Genomic DNA, 22,029 nt, shown 5'->3' with positions numbered 1-22,029 from the left:
TCCAAAATGGGGTCATATGTGGGGTGTGTTTACTGTCCTGGCATTTTGGGGGGTGCTAAATTGTAAGCACCCCTGTAAAGCCTAAAGGTGCTCATTGGACTTTGGGCCCCTTAGCGCAGTTAGGGTGCAAAAAAGTGCCACACATGTGGTATTGCTGTACTCAGGAGAAGTAGTATAATGTGTTTTGGGGTGTATTTTTACACATACCCATGCTGGGTGGGAGAAATATCTCTGTAAATGACAATGCTTTGATTTTTTTTACACACAATTGTTCATTTACAGAGAGATTTCTTCCACCCAGCATGGGTATGTGTAAAAATACACCCCAAAACACATTTACTACTCCTGAGTACATTGATACCACGTGTGGCACTTTTTTGCACCCTAACTGCGCTAAGGGGTCCAAAGTCCAATGAGTACCTTTAGGATTTCACAGGTCGTGTTGAGACATTTGGTTTCAAGACTACGCCTCACGGTTTAGGGCCCCTAAAATGCCAGGGCAGTTTAGGAACCCCACAAGTGACCCCATTTTAGAAAGACAGCACCACAAGGTATTCTGTTAGGAGTATGGTGAGTTCATAGAAGATTTTTTTTTGTCACAAGTTAGCGGAAATTGACACTTTGTGAAAAAAAAAACAATAAAAATCAATTTCCGCTAACTTGTGACAAAAAATAAAATCTTCTATGAACTCACCATACCCTTAACGGAATTCCTTGGGGTGTCTTCTTTCTAAAATGGGGTCACTTGTGGGGTTCCTATACTGCTCTGGCATTTTAGGGGCCCTAAACCGTGAGGAGTAGTCTTGAAACCAAAGTTCTCAAAATGACCTGTGAAATCCTAAAGGTATTGTCAGAAGTTAGCGGAAATTGATTTTTTTTTTCACAAAGTGTCATTTTCCACTATCTTGTGACAAAAAAATAAAAACTTCTATGAACTCACCATACTACTAAAGGAATACCTTGGGGTGTCTTCTTTCTACAATGGGGTCACTTGTGGGGTTCCTACACTGCCCTGGCATTTTAGGGGCCCTAAACGTGAGGAGTAGTCTGGAAAGCAAATGCCTCAAAATGACCTGTGAATAGGATGTTGGGTCCCTTAGCGCACCTAGACTGCAAAAAAGTGTCACACATGTGGTGTATCCGTACTCAGGAGAAGTAGTATAATGTGTTTTGGGGTGTATTTTTACACATACTCATGCTAGGTGGGAGAAATATCTCTGTAAATGGACAATTGTGTGTAAAAGAAATAAAAAAACTGTCATTTACAGACATATTTCTCCCACCCAGCATAGGTATGTGTAAAAATACACCCCAAAACACATTATACTACTTCTCCTGAGTATGGCGATACCACATGTGTGTCACTTTTTTGCAGCCTAGGTGTGCTAAGGGGCCCAACGTCCTATTCACGGGTCATTTTGAGGCATTTGGTTTCTAGACTACTCACGGTTTAGGGCCCCTAAAATGCCAGGGCAGTATAGGAACCCCACAAGTGACCCCATTTTAGAAAGAAGACACCCCAAGGTATTCCATTAGGTGCATGGTGAGTTCATAGAAGATTTTATTTTTGTCACAAGTTAGTGGAAAATGACACTTTGTGAAAACAACTATAAAAATCAATTTCCGCTAACTTTTGACAAAAAATAAAATCTTCTATGAACTCGTCATACACCTAACAGAATACCTTGGGGTGTCTTTTTTTCTAAAATGGGGTCACTTGTGGGGTTCCTATACTGCCCTGGCATTTTAGGGGCCCAAAACCGTAAGGAGTAGTCTGGAAACCAAATGCCTCAAAATGACTGTTCAGGGTTATAAGCATCTGCAAATTTTGATGACAGGTGGTCCATGAGGGGGCAAATGTTGTGGAACCGGTATATAAGCAGGGTGGCCTCTTAGATGACAGGTTGTATTGGGCTTGATCTGATGGATAGGAGTGCTAGGGGGGTGACAGGAGGTGATTGATGGGTGTCTCAGGGAGTGATTAGAGGGGAAAATAGATGCAATCAATGTACTGGAGAGGTGATCGGAAGGGGGTCTGAGGGGGATCTGAGGGTTTGGCCGAGTGATCATGAGCCCACACGGGGCAAATTAGGGCCTGATCTGATGAGTAGGTGTGCTAGGGGTGACAGGTGGTGACAGGAGGTCATTGATGGGTGTCTCAAGGTGTGATTAGAGGGGGGGGGGATAGATGCAAGCAATGCACTGGCAAGGTGATCAGGGCTGGGGTCTGAGGTCGTTCTGAGGGTGTGGGCGGGTGATTGGGTGCCCTAGGGGCAGATAGGGGTCTAATCTGATGGGTAGCAGTGACAGGTGGTGACAGGGGGTGATTGATGGGTGATTGATGGGTAATTAGTGGGTGTTTAGAGGAGAGAACAGATGTAAACAATGCACTTGGGAGGTGATCTGACGGTGGGTTTGCGGGCGATCTGATGGTGTGGGTGAGTGATCAGATTGCCCGCTATGGTCAGGTTAGGGGCTGATTGATGGGTGGCAGTGACAGGGGGTGTCGGGGTAATTGATGGGTGATTGACAGGTGATCAGTGGTTTATTACAGGGAAGAACAGATGTAAATAATGCACTGGCGAATTGATAAGGGGTGGTCTGAGGGCAATCTGAGTGTGTGGGCAGCTGATTGGGTGCCTGCAAGGGGCAGATCTGATGGGTAACAGTGACAGGTGGTGATAGGGGGTGATTGATGGGTGATTGATGGGTAATTAGTGGGTGTCTAGAGGAGAGAACAGATGTAAACAATGCACTTGGGAGGTGATTTGACGGCGGGTTTGCGGGCAATCTGATGGTGTGGGTGGGTGATCAGATTGCCCGCAAGGGGCAGGTTAGGGGCTGATTGATGGGTGGCAGTGACAGGGGGTAATTGATGGGTGATTGACAGGTGATCAGTGGGTTATTACAGGGAAGAACAGATGTAAATAATGCACTGGCGAATTGATAAGGGGGGGTCTTTGGGCAATCTGAGCGTGTGGGCGGGTGATTGGGTGCCCGCAAGGGGCAGATTAGGGTCTGATCTGATAGGTAACAGTGACAGGTGGTGATAGGGGATGATTGATGGGTGATTGATGGGTAATAAGTGGGTGTTTAGAGGAGAGAACAGATGTAAACAATGCACTTGGGAGGTGATCTGACGGCGGGTTTGCGGGCGATCTGATAGTGTGTGTGGGTGATCAGATTGCCCGCAAGGGGCAGGTTAGGGGCTGATTGATGGGTGGCAGTGACGGGGTGATTGATGGGTGATTGACAGGTGATCAGGGGGGATAAGGGGGCAGATTAGGGTCTGATCTGATAGGTAACAGTGACAGGTTGTGATAGGGGGTGATTGATGGGTGATTGATGTGTAATAAGTGGGTGTTTAGAGGAGAGAACAGATGTAAACAATGCACTTGGAAGGTGATCTGACGGCGGGTTTGCGGGCGATCTGATAGTGTGGGTGGGTGATCAGATTGCCCGCAAGGGGCAGGTTAGGGGCTGATTGATGGTTGGCAGTGACAGGGGATGATTGATGGGTGATTGACAGGTGATCAGGGGGGATAGATGCATACAGTACACAGGGGGGGGGGGTCTGGGGAGAATCTGAGGGGTGGGGGGGTGATCAGGAGTCCCCAGGGGGACAGTTTAGGAAATTAAAAAAATAGCGTTGACAGATAGTGACAGGGAGTGATTGATGGGTGATTAGGGGGGTGATTGGGTGCAAACAGTGGTCTGGGGGGTGGGCGGGGGGGGGTCTGAGGGGTGCTGTGGACGATCAGGGGGTGGGGGGGGGCAGATCAGTGTGTTTGGGTGCAGACTAGGGTGGCTGAAGCCTGCCCTGGTGGTCCCTCAGACACTGGGACCACCAGGGCAGGAGGCAGCCTGTATAATACACTTTGTATACATTACAAAGTGTATTATACACTTTGTATGCGGCGATCATGGGGTTAACAACCCGCCGGCGCTTCCAAACGGCCGGCGGGTTGTCATCGCGGGTGGGCGGAGCCAGTTGCCGGGGGAAGCGCGTGTCACCAGTGACGCGATCGCTCCCCCGGCATGCCGAAAGGACGCAACGCCCTTGGGCATATTGCGGTCCTTTCGGCGTCCACTTTGCCACCGGCCATCGGCTGTGGGCGGTCGGCAAGTGGTTAATAATGACATTTGATAAAACATGGGAAGCAGACATAACCAATCACTCAACAAACTGTGAGGTAAGGTGTGAGTTGAAATGGCACAAAAACCTACACTTAGGAATCAAACATGGACCTTAGAAGACTAATCATATAGTCAAGTGTCCAAAAGGGTGGTACAATAGCACGTACATTATAGATGTAGCTAATTAAAAAACAAGTGCTCTCAGTGCGGCGATGCTGCGGGGGGAAAGAACAGGCATCAGCTGGCCAGGGCAAACATGCAACAGGCACGAGGCATCAGCTGGCCAGGGCAAACATGCAACAGGCACGGGGTGACAGACACCAACAGGGGAATGCGGAAACCAGCGATAGGACAGTGGTCCAGATCCAGGTTCACAGATCATAATCAATCAATTAGGCAAAAAAGCCGCAAAGCCAATTATGTCATTGAGACCAGGGTATTCGGTGGCCCTTAGTTCAAAGATCCATCTAGACTCTTTCTGTAGAAGCAACCGATCATAGTTGCCCCCTCTAATGGTGGTGTGTATACGATCAAGGCCGATGAAACGCAGGCCCCGACAGTCACCACCATGTGCATGGGCGTCCGCAGAAAATTTTCCAAGGGAGGGGAAAAAAGGTGGGGAAGAAGTGGTGCAGCGCGCCGAAAAATATGAGGGATACGTTGTGCGTTCCGTGCCGAAAACGGGTGTGGCCATGGACCAGAATGTGGGTGTGGCCATGGACCAGAATGTGGGTGTGGCCACAGGTGAAGACAAATTAACATGAACTTAGCAATGTGGGACATTAGATTAGGACAGTGGTGGTGAACCTTTTGGAGGCCGAGTGCCCAAACTGCAACCCAAAAGTCACTTATCTATCGAAAAGTGGCAACAGCAATTTAAACTAAATAGAAACATTTTAACTCATACATGAACATTATGGAAAATTCAAGTTGAAAATAAACTGTGAAGATAAACAATTTCATCCATCCTCCGCCTGAAAAATGTATTCTTTTTTTTAGAACCTCCCAGTTTTATTTTCTGTTTTAAAAAGCTAAAAAAAAAGTAGGTTTAATGCTATTGTCTCATATGATGATGATTCAGCTTTTCCCATAGCCTCGCAGTTAGCAATCATGTGACCCCCAACAAGACAAATTCAGCAATCATGAGGCCCCAAACAAATCATGAGGCCCCGAACAAATCATGAGGCCCCCGAACAAGACACATTCACCAATCATGAGGCCCGTAACAAGACAAATTCAGCAATCTTGAGGCCCCCAACAAGACAAATTCAGCATTTATGATGCCCTCAATTACACAAATTCAGCAATCATGAGGCCCCCAACAAATCATGAGGCCCCCAACAAGACAAATTCAGCAATCATGAGACCCCCAACAAGACAAATTCAGCAGTCATGAGGCACATAAATAGACAACATTTCACATAAATAGGCAGAATGCCCCCTTAATATGGTAGACACCTCTCACCTGGCTTCTCAATTCTCCTCTACTGGCTGCTGTGCCTGTCAATACTGTTTTTGGCTGGATTAAAGATGATGTGTGGGCTGAAAGGCCTTGCGGTGATGCTGTGGCCGGACTGGCTGGCGGTGATGCTGTGGCTGGGTTGGCTGAGGGTGATGCTGTGACCGGGCTGTCGGTGATGCTGGGCTGTGCTTGGCTAGTTGAAGTAAATGCTGGCCTGACTGGTGGTGATGCTGTGGCCTTTTTGACAGTGATTCTGGGCTGGTTGGCTGGTGGTGATGCTGGGCTGGCTGGCCTGGATAGTTTAGGTAGTGACAGGTGTCCCCCTAGTTTAGGTAGGTAGTGCCAGGAGCCCCCCAGTTTAGGTAGTGACAGGCATCCCCCAGGTTAGGAAGTGCCAGGGACCCCCCAGGTTAGTAAGTGACAGGCGTCCACCAGGTTAGTAAGTGACAGGCGTCCCCCAGGTTAGGAAGTGCCAGGGACCCCCAGGTTAGTGACAGGCGTCCCCCAGGTTAGGAAGTGCCAGGGACCCCCAGGTTAGTGACAGGCGTCCCCAGGTTAGGAAGTGACAGGCGTCCCCCAGGTTAGAAAGTGACAGGGACCCCCCGGGTTAGTGACAGGCGTCCCTCAGGTTAGAAAGTGACAGGGAACCCCCAGGTTAGTGACAGGCGTCCCCCAGGTTAGAAAGTGACAGGGACCCCCCAGGTTAGTGACAGGCGTCCCCCAGGTTAGAAAGTGACAGGGACCCCCCAGGTTAGTGACAGGCGTCCCCCAGGTTAGGAAGTGACAGGCATCCCCCAGGTTAGGAAGTGACAGGCGTCCCCCAGGTTAGAAAGTGACAGTGACCCCCCCAGGTTAGTGACAGGCATCCCCCAGGTTAGAAAGTGGCAGGGACCCCCCAGGTTAGTGACGGGTGTCCCCCAGGTTAGAAAGTGACAGGGACCCCCCAGGTTAGTGACAGGCATCCCCCAGGTTAGAAAGTGACAGGGACCCCCAGGTTAGTGACAGGCGTCCCCCAGGTTAGGAAGTGACAGGCATACCCCAGGTTAGAAAGTGACAGGGACTCCCCAGTTTAGTGACAGGCGTCCTCCAAGTTAGAAAGTGACAGGGACCCCCCAGGTTAGTGACAGGCGTCCCCCAGGTTAGTGACAGGAGTCCCCCAGGTTAGAAAGTGACAGGTACCACCCAGGTTAGTGACAGGGACCCCCCAGGTTAGTGACAGGTGTCCCCAGGTTAGGAAGTGACAGGCGTCCCCCAGGTTAGGAAGTGACAGGCGTCCCCCAGGTTAGTGATAGGTGTCCCCCAGGTTAGTGATAGGCGTTCCCCAGGTAAGAAAGTGACAGGGACCCCCCCCCCCCCCCAGATTAGTGATAGGCGTCCCCAGGTAAGAAAGTGACAGGGACCCCCCAGGTTAGTGTTAGGCGCCCCCCAGGTTAGAAAGTGACAGGCGTCCCCCAGGTTAGTGATAGGCGTCCCCCAGGTTAAAAAGTGACAGGGACCCCCCAGGTTAGTGACAAGCGTCCCCCAGGTAAGAAAGTGACAGGGACCCCCAGGTTAGTGATAGGCGTCCCCAGGTTAGGAAGTGACAGGGACCACCCAGGTTAGTGATAGGCGTCCCCCAGGTTAGTGATAGGCGTCCCCCAGGTAAGAAAGTGACAGGGACCCCCCCAGGTTAGTGATAGGCATCCCCCAGGTAAGAAAGTGACAGAGACCCCCCAGGTTAGTGATAGGCACCCCCCAGGTTAGTGACAGGGACCCCCGTTTAGGTAGTGATGTCACTTCCGCATATCAGTGTGGTGTGCTAGGTCCTAGCGCCCGCACTATTGGTCGCCGCCTGATTGAGGTCTGATGCTGGGACGGGATCGGCTGGTAGAGGGGGGGGGGGAGCGGCATCCAGGGGGGGTAGCGGGCGTCCAGGGCAGGGCAGATGCCCCAATTTGCCCGACGTGCGGACGCCCATGACCGTGTGCCGATCTAAAATGTCTCACAACCGGTGTGGTGGATGCAATGTTCTTAATGTTTGCAATGTGTTCGCCAATTCTATATTTGAAATCTCGTCCGATTTTACCGATGTAAAATGCGCCACATTGACACAAAAGAAGGTAAACCACAAATGGAGTATTGCAATTTACATAGTGTTGTAAACGCCAGCAATGTCCATTGGGGAGGATAACTTCCCTCCCAATGGATAAAAAGCGACAAACAGTGCATCCACCACAGCTATAAGTGCCGGTTACAATGCAGTGGGGGCTGGCAGCTTCTGTACTTTTAAAATGACTTTTAACGATCAGGTCACGGAGAGACGGCGCACGTCTACAGGTGACTTTTGGCTCGGGTGTCACCAATGTCTCAATTTTAGGGTCATTCGTAAGAATGTACCAGTGGCGTTGGAGAATACGCGTGATCTCTTTGAATTGCGCAGAATAGTGCACACACAGGCTTACATTATTCGCGTCGTCTCTCCGGGACCTGATAAGTGCCGATCGCCTCCCTATAGCGATTTGGCCAGCACAAGGGGGAGAGAGTCACAGAGAGGAAGGAGTGAGGTAAAAGCCTCCCCTTTCTAATAAAAAAAAAAAAAAAAAAACAAAGATCGTAGCAGCGATCAGATACCACTGGCAGAGTGTCCTATTAAGGACACTAAAAGGAGGTAAAGTTTGTTTGTGTGCTGAGTTGCAGGGCTGTGCAGCACCCTGACCAAGCTGCACAGCCCTGTATTGTAAAAAATAGCCAGGTCTTTAGGGGGTGTAAGCTTATAGGCATCAAGTGGTTACACAAAGGTTATCTGAATCCATTTGGGAAACTGTGGGTGGTAGACCACTAGGGGTCAAATAGATCAGTAATATCTGCCAGATGTTTTGTTATTTTTACAAGTGGGACTTAAAGAGGAGCTGTTAGGTATAAGGTCTCAGAGAAAATAAACACATATATCAGTAGCTAAAGATTGGCTGTACTTACATTACATATGCATTTCACTGTCCACGTTTGGATTTCACAGAATTTGTATATAGTATATGCAGAGATAGATGCTCCTGACAGCTCATGGCAGGCTCCATGTTTTTCTGTCAAATGTGTCGTCATGTCCTGCCTGCTTCCTGATCACAGATAAGCTCCTACTTGAACAACACAGTGTGCAGTGAATATTAATGAGCCATGTGGCTAGGAACAATAGCTGACTCCTGCAGTGTACTCTGCCCGAGATTTATCAGTGCTACTCGATTACAAGCTGCTGTAACGTCTCATTAGCAGCCGAGGGGAGAGCCCCAGAATGCTTTGCAGTATGGTATGCGGCTTGCGTCTTCTTAAGAATAACAGACTTGCTGATAAGCACACATCAAAGGTAACTGAGATTTTTATCTTCACTGATTGCTTTTGAGCTTCCTTCTAAACTGTTTAACACAGGAGAATAGAGGTTTAAATTAGCTTCTGCAGCCTGACAGTTACTCTTTAATGCAAAACAAAGGTTTTTTTTTTTTCTTTCTTTTTTTCTTTTTCAATAAGAATGAGAAGAGTTGGCTACATCAAGAAAGTAAGTGGAAGCAAGTGGAAATGGACCTAATTCTTGTTTTGAAATAGTTACTGTTGTTAATGATGATCCAATTCTTTGTGTATCTCTCTCACCTCTTTGTATCAACATGCCACATTCTCTATTCCCTATTCGGTGGGAAGACTGCCACTGATGTGGATTTACAGGGTGAGAGGAATGTACTGTAAGTATTGGCCACTGCAGGGCAGAATCCCTAGCCCAGTAATGGCTAACCTTGGCACTCCAGCTGTGACAAAACTACAAATCCCATCATGCCTCTGCCCCCCTGAGTTATGCTTAGAGCTGTCAGAGTATTGCAATGCCTCATGGGACTTGTAGTTCCACCACAGCTGGAGTGCCAAGGTTAGCCATCACTGCCCTAGCCTATGGTAAAATGAAAATGCACTGACATTACAAGTGTTATTAGTGTTTTTGTAATGGGTGTTTGCCACAAACAACTTACACGCTATTTGCAAACGTGCAAAAAAAAGCACCTCTTTATTTCTGTAATAACAGGTTCACTTTAATAACAACATTCTTAACTCTTTAGCTGGTGTTTCATCACCTTGAATTAAAATGGCTCTCACATTCTCTGTGACATTTTGATCAGAATCAGGCATCTAACTGTGAGGAAGAGGAATTTTACAAGTAAAACTCACCAGTATGATAGTTATGCATGAACTAGCAATTAAAATAAACTGAAAAGTCTTTCTAAAACGCTGATATTTATCTGCTGATAATGTAGCTTTTTTTCAGTTCTTCCATGGAAGCTTGGCATACTTATGCCTCATTTATTGGATTCTTGGCTGTTCTCTACTTTTTGTTGACACAATAAATGCTTTGAATTATTAACCACTATTCTGCCACAGGTTATTTCTCCTTAAAGTGTACCAGAGATGAAGAATACTTTCCGTTTTATACGTACCTTAGGCTTCCTCCAGCATCCATGTTCAGGGATCACTCACACGCCGCCGTCCTCCGCTGCCTGCAGCTCCGATCCCGTGTCCCGTAACGTCCTCCTGTCACAGCAAGTCTGTGCAAGAGGAAGTGCGCTCTTTACGTATTTATCCAGCTGCCAGTTGAGAGAAACGTAAAGGTTAGGTTCATGGTGGTCATTTGCATAAAGCATGCATTATAAGAAGTGTGAACTGCAATGGAGACTGGACATTGTCTTTAATACAAAACGTATTGGTCAGGAGAAATAAAAGTGGGAAGTGTATGCACCAATAAATCGTCTTACTTACTATAATTTCAATATAAAAATACAAAATAGCTTTATTAATCAATTTTTAACATATACAAAAGATTAAAATGCTGGAATCTCCCAAGGAACGGCCATTCCAACACACCACATGTCTTTAATACAAAGCCTGCATGCAGCAAGTTACAATAATGTGATCTGTTACTATCAGTGGTGCTCAGCAGAGCTCGAATATTCGAGTAGCTCGAATATTCGAGCTCTTTTCCAGCTATTCGAGCTCGGTATTCGAGCTCCGAATAGCTGTAGCTATTCGAATGGGCTATTCGCGTACACTCGAATAGCCCATTCACTATTCGAGCTATTCGAGCAAACGGCGCTATTCGAGCTCGGTACCGAGCTCGAATAGCGTCATAGCCCAGATTGATGTCCTTAGAGCCAATCAGAGGGCTCCCAGGCCCTCTGACGGCAGCCAATCACAGAGGGGGACCCTGGCCAGCCCCTACCCTATAAATAGCGGCCGCCATGTTACGTTTCTCCGTCCTTGCCTGAGACTTGCATAGAGAGAGAGTTGCTCCTTTGTGCTTTGGCTTAGCAAGAGCTTTATTGTGGTAATTTACCTAGCGTTTTTGCTCACATACACCTCCTATACACACCTATATTGTTGTTAGTTAGTTAGACATTGTATTTTAGTTAGTAGCTTTTGTGTTACATAGAGACAGGCCAGCTGCTGCAGGCTTACAGCTTTAGGCCTCAGGGCCTGCCTGTGTGGGCAGCTGTCCTCCTGTCCTCTGTTTATTTCTCTCTATTCTATACCAGTATTTCTGCTGTCCTTTACTACTGATTGTATTAGTATTGTAGTTATATACTGTAACTGTACTAGGACACTCACTGTCACTGTTCATAGGCTACTAGCTGCTCCTGCGTGTGTGCACTCACTGTCTGTGTACACACTACACACACTCTATTTCCAAGTTCTGATAACTTATTGATTATTGTAATTGAATATTGTAATTAGTTAGTTGTACTCACTGTTACTACTTACTGTACTAGGAGTCTAGGACACTCAGTCACTGTTCATAGGCTACTAGCTCCTGCGTGTGTGCACTCACTGTCTGTGTACACACTACACACACTCTATTTCCTTCTGATAACTGATTGATTATTGTAATTAGTTAGTTGTACTTACTGCTGTTACTACTTACTGTACTAGGAGTCTAGGACACTCAGTCACTGTTCATAGGCTACTAGCTCCTGCGTGTGTGCACTCACTGTCTGTGTACACACTACACACACTCTATTTCCTTCTGATAACTGATTGATTATTGTAATTAGTTAGTTGTACTTACTGTTACTACTTACTGTACTAGGAGTCTAGGACACTCAGTCACTGTTCATAGGCTACTAGCTCCTGCGTGTGTGCACTCACTGTCTGTGTACACACTACACACACTCTATTTCCTTCTGATAACTGATTGATTATTGTAATTAGTTAGTTGTACTTACTGACTGTTACTACTTACTTACTTACTGTACTAGGGACACTCACTCAGTCACTGTTCATAGGCTAGCTCCTGCGCGTGTTTGCACGTGCGTGCACTCACTGTCTGTAGTGTACACACACTAAATTTACTTGTGATTACTACTGATTATTGTAACTGCTAGTTGTACTTCCTGACTGTTACTACTTACTTACTGTACTAGGGACACTCACTCAGTCACCTCACCCACCAACCCACTCCATTAAAGTACCCCACTTTTCACCCGCCCTTTTAAAAAACTTTTGTCTATACGCCCAAAACATCGAAGATGTCTGGAAGTGGCAGCCAGCGCGGTTTGGGCAAGGGGAAGGGCAGCAAGGGAATCAGGAGGAGAGGGAGCAGCATTGTGGCAAGCCGCGGGCGCGGGCGCGCCACCATGCACAGTTCCGCAGCAGCAGCAGCAGCGTCAGTGGCTAACATTCCTCCCATAGCCACTGGCCGTGGACGCCTTGGGCGCCGCCCAGCAGGAGCATCTGCAACTCACGCTGCAGAGACACAGCAGCAGCAGCGTGTAGCACCTGCTCCGATTTTCCTCCAGCCGGGTCGGAAACGTCCCATTGAGGAAAAGCATGCAGACACTGTGGTGCAACTCATGACGGAGGATGAGCAGCCCGCCATCAGCTCTGCATCTGAGGCCTCCACCCTCACCACCACCACCCCTGTTCGCAGCAGCCGCCCAGCAGGGTCTGGGGAGGAGGCCAGTTCACCGTCACTCGCCGACCTGTCATTCAGCAGTCTTTTGACCCCAGGCATCATGAGTAAATTGTCTGCTGTTGTTGGCGATCTTGAGGAGGAGATGCTGATGGGCACTTTGGGGGATGAGGGATTGGACAGCAAGACTGTGGCGACAGTCAAGCAGCCCATCCATGCATCAGGAGAGGAGTTTGGGGGGTCCTCATCCCAGCAGGACATGTTTCAGGAGGGGGAGGATGTTGATGACCCGGTGACAGACAGAGACTGGGTGCCACCACCTCCAGGGGATGTCGTCCTCAGCAGCTCTGAGGAGGAGGAGGAGGATGCTCTTGTGGGCCTTGCAAGGAGGCGCATCATTGCAAGCATTGGCAGCAGCAGTAGGCAGGTCCCACAGCCTGCTGGTGTCTCAGGCTCAGCAGCAGCAGCAGCAGCAGCATCTGCCAGTACCACCACCAGCCGCACCCAAGCCCCCCAAGCCCCACCCCCAACCACCACAGGGAGACAGGCAGCAGCGCTTCCATGCTGTAGGGGGATGTTTCTGTCACCAATCTGGCGCTTTTTCACCATGCCCACAGTGTACAGCAAGTACGCCACTTGCAACCACTGTCAGCGGAAGTTGAGCAGAGGTGCAGACCCCTTAAAGTTCTGCACCAGCTCGCTCATCAACCACCTTGCTGCGAAACATTTTCACCAGCATCAGGAGTTCCAGAGGCTGAAGGCATCTGGTGCTGGCAGTGGCACCACACCCATCACTGCACAGCCTTCAGCAGCAGCAGCAACAGCAGCCACCCGCCCTCCTGCTCCTCCAGCAGCACCAGCAGGAGTGCGGAAACGCACTGCTCCTCCCCCCTCTGCAACTCCTGCCGCCGACACTGAGGCCTGTTCTGGCAGCCAGTCCTCAGTGGCCTCCTCCGCTGTGTCTGCTGATTCCCGTGCCAGCAAAAGGCCACGCCAGAGCCTTTTGAGCGAGTCCTTCCAGGGGGTGGTTAGGGCTCTGCCTCCCAGCAGCCGTCGCGTGCGGCAGCTGAACGGCTTGCTGGCACGGGCCATGTGCTCCCAACTCCTGCCGTGCACGCTCGTGCAGGAGGGGAGCGACATTCGTGCGCTGCTTGCTTGCGCAGCCCCAGACTGGCAGCTCCCCAGCAGACACTTTTTCTCCCGCAAGGCCATTCCTGCACTGCACCGCTTTGTGATGGCCAATGTGGAGCGAGGGCTGGAGCACGCGGTTGGTGAAAGGGTCCACATCACCATGGACTCCTGGAGCAGCCGCTTCGGGACAGGCCGCTACCTGTCCTTCACTGTCCACTGGGTCAGCTTGGTGGAAGGGGGTGAGGATGGGAGAGCAGCAGCGGGCACAGCAGCAGCAGCAACACAGTGGGTGGTGCCACCCCGCAGGGTCAGGGGAACTGCAGCAGGTTCCTCCGATCCTCTGCCATCCTCCGGCACACCTGGCCAAACCCCCCGCCTCAGCAGCAGCGTGAAGGCCCGCCACTGCCAAGCGCTGCTGCACTTGGTCAGCCTTGGGAAGACCAAGCTGACGGCAACCCATGTGTTGGCCAAACTCCAGGAGCAGGAGAGGATTTGGCTGACCCCCAGAGGCCTCAGAGTCGGAGAGGTGGTGGCCGACAATGGGGCCAATCTGGTTGCCGCAATAGACAGGGGAAACCTGACCCACATCCCTTGTCTTGCCAACGTGCTGAACCTGGTAGTGCAGAAGTTCTTGCGCACCTACCAGGGGATGGGCGAACTGCTGGAAACGGCAAGGAACGTTGTGCGTCACTTCCGGCGCTCGGCTGCAGCCTGTGCGAGCCTGGAAGACGTGCAAAAGGAGCTGGATCTGCCACGCCATCGGCTGATCCTTGACGTTCCGACTCGCTGGAACTCCACCCTGGCGATGTTGGAGCGTCTGGTTGAACAGAAGCGCGCTGTCAAACAGTACCTTGCCCTGGCCACTGTTTCCGCCGCTCAGAGAAGGGACAAGACCAGCAACATCCCGTCCATCGTCCCCGATGATGACTGGAGGCACATGCAGCAGGTGTGCTTAGTGCTGGCTCCCTTTCTGCAGGCCACTAACATGGTGAGCAGGGACCATGCTATGGTCTGCGAGTGGGTGCCCCTGGTTTGTCTGCTGAACAGGGCCCTCGATGCTTTGCTGGAACAGGGAGCGGCAGCCTTGGACCAGCAGGAGCGGCAAGCAGCTGCACAGTCCACCTCTGAGGGGGAGGAGGAGGAGGACTTGGTGGAGGTCCCTGACCTTGCTGCTGATGAGGGGGAGCAGCACAGTGCAGCTGAGTTGGTGCGGGGGTGGAGAGAGGATGAGGCTGACGAGGCAGAGGAGGAGGATGAGGACAGCAGCACTGCCGTCGATGTGCCAGCAGACGTGGCCCGCCTCTTCCCAATGGCAGCGCACATGCTGACGTGCCTGCGCAGAGACCCCAGGGTGATCCAGATGAAGCAGAGTAAGAACATCTGGATCAGCATGATGTTGGACCCACGCCTCAAGGGGAAGTTGAGCCAGTTCCTGCCGCCTGCAGGAGGAGACCCAGCGCAACAAATAAGGAGCTTGCAGCAGGCCCTTGTTGAGCGCTTGGAGGAAGCCTTCCCCCAGCCTTCCACCCCCACTGTCCAGCAGCCAGCACAGAGGCAGCAGCAGGTGCCTGCATCCAGCAGCAAGCGCCCCACAGACCTGCTGTCTCTCAGCCACGAGCTCTACAGGACTGTAGAGGCTCCGGCAGCAGTGACTAGAGAGGAGGTGCATGCAGCAGCATCCTCCACCGGTCACAGCCAGCGCCTGACCCGCATGGTGGCTGACTACATGGGGTCCTACAGCGGGCTTGACAGCGATGCCCCTGTTGATCCCATGGAGTATTGGGTCAAGCGCCTGGAGATCTGGAGCGAGCTGGCGCAGTACGCCCTGGAAGTGCTGTCCTGCCCCCCTTCCAGCGTGCTGTCCGAGCGCTGCTTCAGTGCAGCTGGTGGTGTGGTCACCGAGAAACGCTCACGTCTGTCTCACAAGTCTGTGGACAGACTGACGTTTCTCAAGATGAACCAGGCGTGGGTGGAAGGCGAGTTCCTGGCCCCTGTTGTCGGCGAGAGGGGGACATGAACTGGCTAAGAACCATCGTTAATGTGCCTTACCACCCTTTACCACCTCCTGGCTCCTGCTCACTAAGCCAGCCTGGTTCACTTTGACTATTACGTCGCCTGCAGCCACACATTTTACACCTACAGTGGGCTGCTGTGTACTGCCCTTCTGCTGTCTGTCTGTGTTTCCCACTGCCAGGGTACACAGATTTACCTTCTGCTGCCACTCTGCCACCAGCTATTACGTCAAACAATAGCTATATATCTGTGTAATTTGTTTTACAAACAAAACCAAAAAACTATAAAAAAAAAAAAGGTTTAATTTTTCTGAGGTGCCCGGGTTGAAAACTGTGTTGTCCCAGTTGTGTATTGGACACGATGTGGGCTGCACGACCGCTGTCTGGGACCTCCTGTTGTGTTCATTTACGGCCTGGTATCACCGCTAGGTACCAGGGCTATTATGTCACGCTGCCTGCCTGCTGCCACACTCACACTACTCCTCCATTCCTCCTGCTGATGCTGCTGTCTGTCTGTGTTTCCCAACGCCAGGGTACACAGATTTACCTTCTGCTGCCACTCTGCCACCAGCTATTACGTCAAACAATAGCTGCTCACATTACTCCTCCATTCCTCCTGCTGCTGCTGCTGCTGTCTGTCTGTCTGTGTTTCCCAACGCCAGGGTACACAGATTTACCTTCTGCTGCCACTCTGCCACCAGCTATTACGTCAAAAAATAGCTATATCTGTCTGTGTAATTTGTTGTAAAAACAAAACTACAAAACCATAAAAAAAAAAAAAAAGGTTTAATTTTTCTGAGGTGCCTGGGTTGAAAACTGTGTTGTCCCAGTTGTGTATTGGACACAATGTGGGCTACACGACCGCTGTCTGGGACCTCCTGTCTGCTGTGTTTATTTACAGCCCTGGTATCACCGCTAGGTACCAGGGCTATTATGTCACGCTGCCTGCCTGCTGCCACACTCACACTACTCCTCCATTCCTCCTGCTGATGCTGCTGTCTGTCTGTGTTTCCCACTGCCAGGGTACACAGATTTACCTTCTGCTGCCACTCTGCCACCAGCTATTACGTCAAACAATAGCTGCTCACATTACTCCTCCATTACTCCTGCTGCTGCTGCTGCTGTCTGTCTGTCTGTGTTTCCCAACGCCAGGGTACACAGATTTACCTTCTGCTGCCACTCTGCCACCAGCTATTACGTCAAAAAATAGCTATATCTGTCTGTGTAATTTGTTGTAAAAACAAAACTACAAAACCATAAAAAAAAAAAAAGGTTTAATTTTTCTGAGGTGCCCGGGTTGAAAACTGTGTTGTCCCAGTTGTGTATTGGACACAATGTGGGCTGCACGACCGCTGTCTGGGACCTCCTGCCTGCTGTGTTTATTTACAGCCCTGGTATCACCGCTAGGTACCAGGGCTATTATGTCACGCTGCCTGCCTGCTGCCACACTCACACTACTCCTCCATTCCTCCTGCTGATGCTGCTGTCTGTCTGTGTTTCCCAACGCCAGGGTACACAGATTTACCTTCTGCTGCCACTCTGCCACCAGCTATTACGTCAAACAATAGCTGCTCACATTACTCCTCCATTCCTCCTGCTGCTGCTGTCTGTCTGTCTGTGTTTCCCAACGCCAGGGTACACAGATTTACCTTCTGCTGCCACTCTGCCACCAGCTATTACGTCAAAAAATAGCTATATCTGTCTGTGTAATTTGTTGTAAAAACAAAACTACAAAACCATAAAAAAAAAAAAAGGTTTAATTTTTCTGAGGTGCCCGGGTTGAAAACTGTGTTGTCCCAGTTGTGTATTGGACACAATGTGGGCTGCATGACCGCTGTCTGGGACCTCCTGCCTGCTGTGTTTATTTACAGCCCTGGTATCACCGCTAGGTACCAGGGCTATTATGTCACGCTGCCTGCCTCATTGACTGCCTGCTGCCACACACTCATCCTCCTCCTCCTGCTGCTGAATTTACCTCCTGCTGTCTGTGTGTTTCCACTGCCAGGGAGCACATACAATGGCGCTTCCAACATGCGTGCGCCACCAGCTATTTGTTACGCTCAAAAATAGCTGCATTTCTTTAAAAAAAAAAATTTGAAAAGAGAAATAAGTGAAGAAGAAGACGATATAGAAGAAGATGAAGAAGATGAAGAAGAAGAAGATGAAGAAGAAGAAGATGAAGAAGAAGAAGAAGAAGAAGGAGAAGAAGATGAAGAAGATGAAGAAGAAGAAGATGAAGAAGATGAAGAAGATGAAGATGAAGAAGATGAAGAAGAATAAGATGAAGAAGAAGAAGATGAAGAAGAAGAAGATGAAGATGATGAAGAAGAAGAAGATGAAGAAGAAGAAGAAGAAGATGAAGAAGTTGAAGATGAAGAAGATGAAGAAGAAGAAGATGAAGAAGATGAAGAAGAAGAAGAAGATGAAGAAGTTGAAGATGAAGAAGATGAAGAAGAAGAAGAAGATGAAGAAGATGAAGAAGAAGATGAAGAAGATGAAGAAGAAGATGAAGAAGAAGATGAAGAAGATGAAGAAAAAGAAGATGAAGAAGAAGAAGATGATGATGAAGAAGATGAAGAAGAAGAAGAAGAAGACAATATAAAAGAAGAAGAAGAAGATATAGAAGAAGATATAGAAGAAGAAGATATAGAAGAAGAAGATATAGAAGAAGAAGAAGAAGAAGAAGAAGAAGATATAGAAGATAAAGAAGAAGAAGAAGAAGTATATACAGTACTGAACAAATTTCTGGACACAACTTCTCTTTTCAACTTTTTTTTTTTAAAGGAACATCCCCACATAATCACTTGCTGTTGTTACTTGGAAAAAAAGAGGTTTCTTGCATCATTCACCCTCAAAACAAGTGTTGGAAGCTATTTAAGGCCATTTCGAATAGTCAGCTCGAATAATGAGCTCGAATACCGACTCGAATAGTGAGCTCGAATTCCGAGGTCGAATCGAATAGTAAAAATTATTCGACTCGAATATTCGACTGATCTCGAATAATTTACTATTCGAATTCGACCTAACTCGAATTTTGAAAAGGGGTATTTGAGCACCACTAGTTACTATGCAGTACTGTGAACAGGCCCATAGAATTGTATGTGCAGTGAGTTAACATGCAGAATTGTTCTGCCAAAAAACTGACAACTGTGAACTAGCCTAATGGTTTAGTTGGACACCCTTTGGGAACAGAGTGCGGATCAGGCACTGGGAGCAGGGAAATCCAGCCATGGCCGGTTCTAGCTACAATGGGGCCCCGGGGAAAAAGTAACCTGAGGGGCCTCCGACACCTACCCCTGGCAACAAATCCCCTCCCCTGAGACAAGTCAGGAAGAAACCTAGCAGGGCTCAAAAGCACTTAGGGGCTCTGGAGCAATTGCTCAGGTTTCCCCTATGGTAGCGCTGGCTCCCTCCTCAAGTATTATAGCCAAATGCACCCCTAATTACCCCCTCCCAGTATTATAGCTATATGTGCCCCTAATGAACACCCCTCCCACAGTATTATAGCCATATGCACCCTAATGACCCCCCACCCAGTATTATAGCCATATGTGACCCTAACGACCCCCCTCTCCCAAGTACTATAGTTATATATGCCCCTATTGTCCCCCCCCCAAATGATAGACATATGTGCCCCCTAATGTCCCCCCTCCGCCCACTATGCTAGCCATATGGGCCCATTATGTCCCCCCTTCCCCCCACTATGATAGCCAGCCATATGTGCCCTAATGTCTTCCCATCCTCTCAGTATAATAAGTATATGTGCCTCTAAAGGTCGCCCCCCTCCAACCCACAACCAGGGCCGGCCCTAGACTTTTTGCTGCCTGAGGCAAATTTTTTTAAAAAAATTGCCACCGCCGCCCCCCCCCCCCCCTCGGGGGGGGCCGCTCTGGGGGGCCGCCGAGCTGGAGGGGTAGCTGGCAGGACGGGGGTATTGGGCCAGCGGCGGGGAGGGGGGTCGGACCCCCCCCTCCCTTGCCTGGGTCCCCCGTCCTCCGCTCCCCTCCAGCCTAAATAGACGCAGCCGTATATGTAAGAGGCACGGGCGGGGAGGACACTCACCTCTTCCCAGCATGCGCTCCACTGACATCACTTCCTGCAGCGTTGCAGGAAGTGATGTCAGTGGAGCGCACGCTGGAGCGAGGAGGAGGTGAGTGTCTCCCCGCCCGTGCCTCTTACATATACGGCTGCGTCTATTTAGGCTGGAGGGGAGCGGAGGACGGGGGACCCAGGCGAGGGAGGGGGGGGTCCGACCCCCCTCCCTGCCGCTGGCCCAATACCCCCGTCCTGCCAGCTACCCCTCCAGCTCGGCGGGCCGGCTCCCCGCACCCACGGACGGGCGGGTGCCGCCCCTGGAAATTTGCCGCCTGAGGCAAAAGTTTCACCCCGCCTCATGAGCGGGCCGGCCCTGCCCACAACGTTACAGAGCTGATGGTAGACACGAAGCAGCAGCACACACTAAGCTGCTATGAGTTCCAGGCAGGTGGGTCTCCTCAGTAGTGTGCTGTTCTCCTCTTCCTGCTTCTGCGTTTGGGCTCTAGTGCCTGATGTAAGAAGCAGGAAGTGGAGAACAGCACACTACCGAGGAGACCCATGGACCTGCATTGCCTGGAACTCATAGCAGGTTAGTGTGTGCTGCTGCTGCTTCTGCATGTCTCCCATCGGCTCTGTAACTCTATGGGTGGGATGGGGAAGGGGAGAGGGAGGTCGGAGCGCACACAGAGGAGGGCTGGAGGCAATATAATAGGGGGAATGATGGGGAAATGTTGGTGCCCCTCTTGGCGCTGGGGCCCTGGGGCAATTGCCCCTTTGCCCATATGGAAGCCTGGCCCTGCATCCAGCACCAGAAGAGTAATAACTTTGTGCTCTATTTATTAATGTAATAGTTCTGTAAATGTTTGACTGTCATGTATTTACTTACTGAAAAGGATATTAAAGAGGAACTGTAACCAAGGATTGAATTCACCCCTATCTGTAGAAGATGATACCCCCTTTCCCATGAGAAATCTTTACCTTTTCTCGAATAGATCATCAGGGAGATCAGTATGGCTGTTATTGTGGTAACCCCCCCCACACACACACACACAGTGTGATGTCAGCACCTAGGTCCTGACAGTTTGCTGTTTGTGAACCTTGTTGCATTGTGGGAAATAGCAGCTGTTTCCAACTGCCAAGCAACCAGTATCTTCCTCTGTGCATATGTATATCTATAAAAAAACAAAGACCTTTTTAGCCTATCGCAATGTTAGTGGGTGTGGTTATAAATAATGGCAGTTGATGCTGTCTTTTTTTTCATGCAGGCTCATTGTGGATCAAACAACATGAACAAATTACATGGCAAATATAAATCATTTCTTGATCTCTCCTCTATTTTGTAACTTCTCACTTTGCAATGTATTGATTCATTTTTTTCCCCTTTTCATAAAGTTCCTCTTTAAAGGGAATCTGAAGCGAGAAGTATAATGGAGGCTGCCATATTTATTTTCTTTTAAACAATACCAGCAGCCTGGCTGGCAGCCCTGATGATCTATTTAGCTGCAGTAGTGTTTGAATAACACTAGAAACAAGCATGCAGATAATCTTGTTAGATCTGACAATAATGTCACAAACACCTGATCTGTTGCATGCTTGTTCAGGGTCTATGGCTAAAAGTATTATAAGCAGTGGATCAGCAAGATAGCCAGGCAATTTGTATTTCTTAAAAGAAATCCATAAACCTCTCACCTCAGCTTCTCTTTAAACTTTCTATATTATTATTATGATTATTTACTATTTATATAGCGCTGTCATCTTACGCATTGCTGTACAGAGTATACATAGAGTCTTGTCATTTTTAACTGTCCCTCAGAGGGGCTCACAATCTAATCCCTACCATAGTCTTATGTCTATGTACAGTATGTATTGTCTAGTGTATGTATCATAGTCTAGAGCCAATTTAGGGGAAGCCAATTAACTTATCTGTATGTTTTTTGAATATGGGAGAACAGAGAACCCGGTGGAAACCCACGGAGACATGGGGAGAACATACTTGCAGATGTTGACCTGGCTGGGACCCAGCATTGCAAGGCGAGAGTGCTAACCACCACGCCACCGTGCTTCCATATCATTTCTTCCCTTCCCCCCACCACCCAAAAAAAACTTTCCATTAGAGCAGACTGTAAAAAAAAGATACATTTCACAGTAAGGATTTGTAGCATTACAACTTACAGTAGTGCATTCAATTCCATATATCTCAGAAAAGTGTAATGGAAATGGCTAAGGAAGGGGAGAGATGGAACTGTGGGCATTATATATAATACACAGATGCCAATAACGAAGAATAACAATCCAGAACCTTTAACTCTCTTTTTATTAATGTGCACATTTAAAGAGGA

At 49.2% G+C, this 22,029-nt stretch overlaps 1 long non-coding RNA gene across 1 annotated transcript; it reads right to left on the bottom strand.

The window, feature by feature from the left end:
* Positions 1–9,699: 9,699 nt before the first annotated feature.
* Positions 9,700–20,730, bottom strand: LOC137506895 (uncharacterized). The gene is made up of 3 exons (XR_011020464.1): positions 20,669–20,730; positions 10,048–10,194; positions 9,700–9,746 (listed from the first exon to the last, which is right to left on the bottom strand). It is a non-coding gene; the product is annotated as an uncharacterized lncRNA (long non-coding RNA).
* Positions 20,731–22,029: the final 1,299 nt, after the last annotated feature.

This window comes from Hyperolius riggenbachi, chromosome 1 (assembly GCF_040937935.1).
Source record: "Hyperolius riggenbachi isolate aHypRig1 chromosome 1, aHypRig1.pri, whole genome shotgun sequence".
Classification (NCBI taxonomy): domain Eukaryota; kingdom Metazoa; phylum Chordata; class Amphibia; order Anura; family Hyperoliidae; genus Hyperolius; species Hyperolius riggenbachi.
Note: the sequence above shows the minus strand (reverse complement) of the source record. Positions and strands in the feature narration are given on the sequence as shown.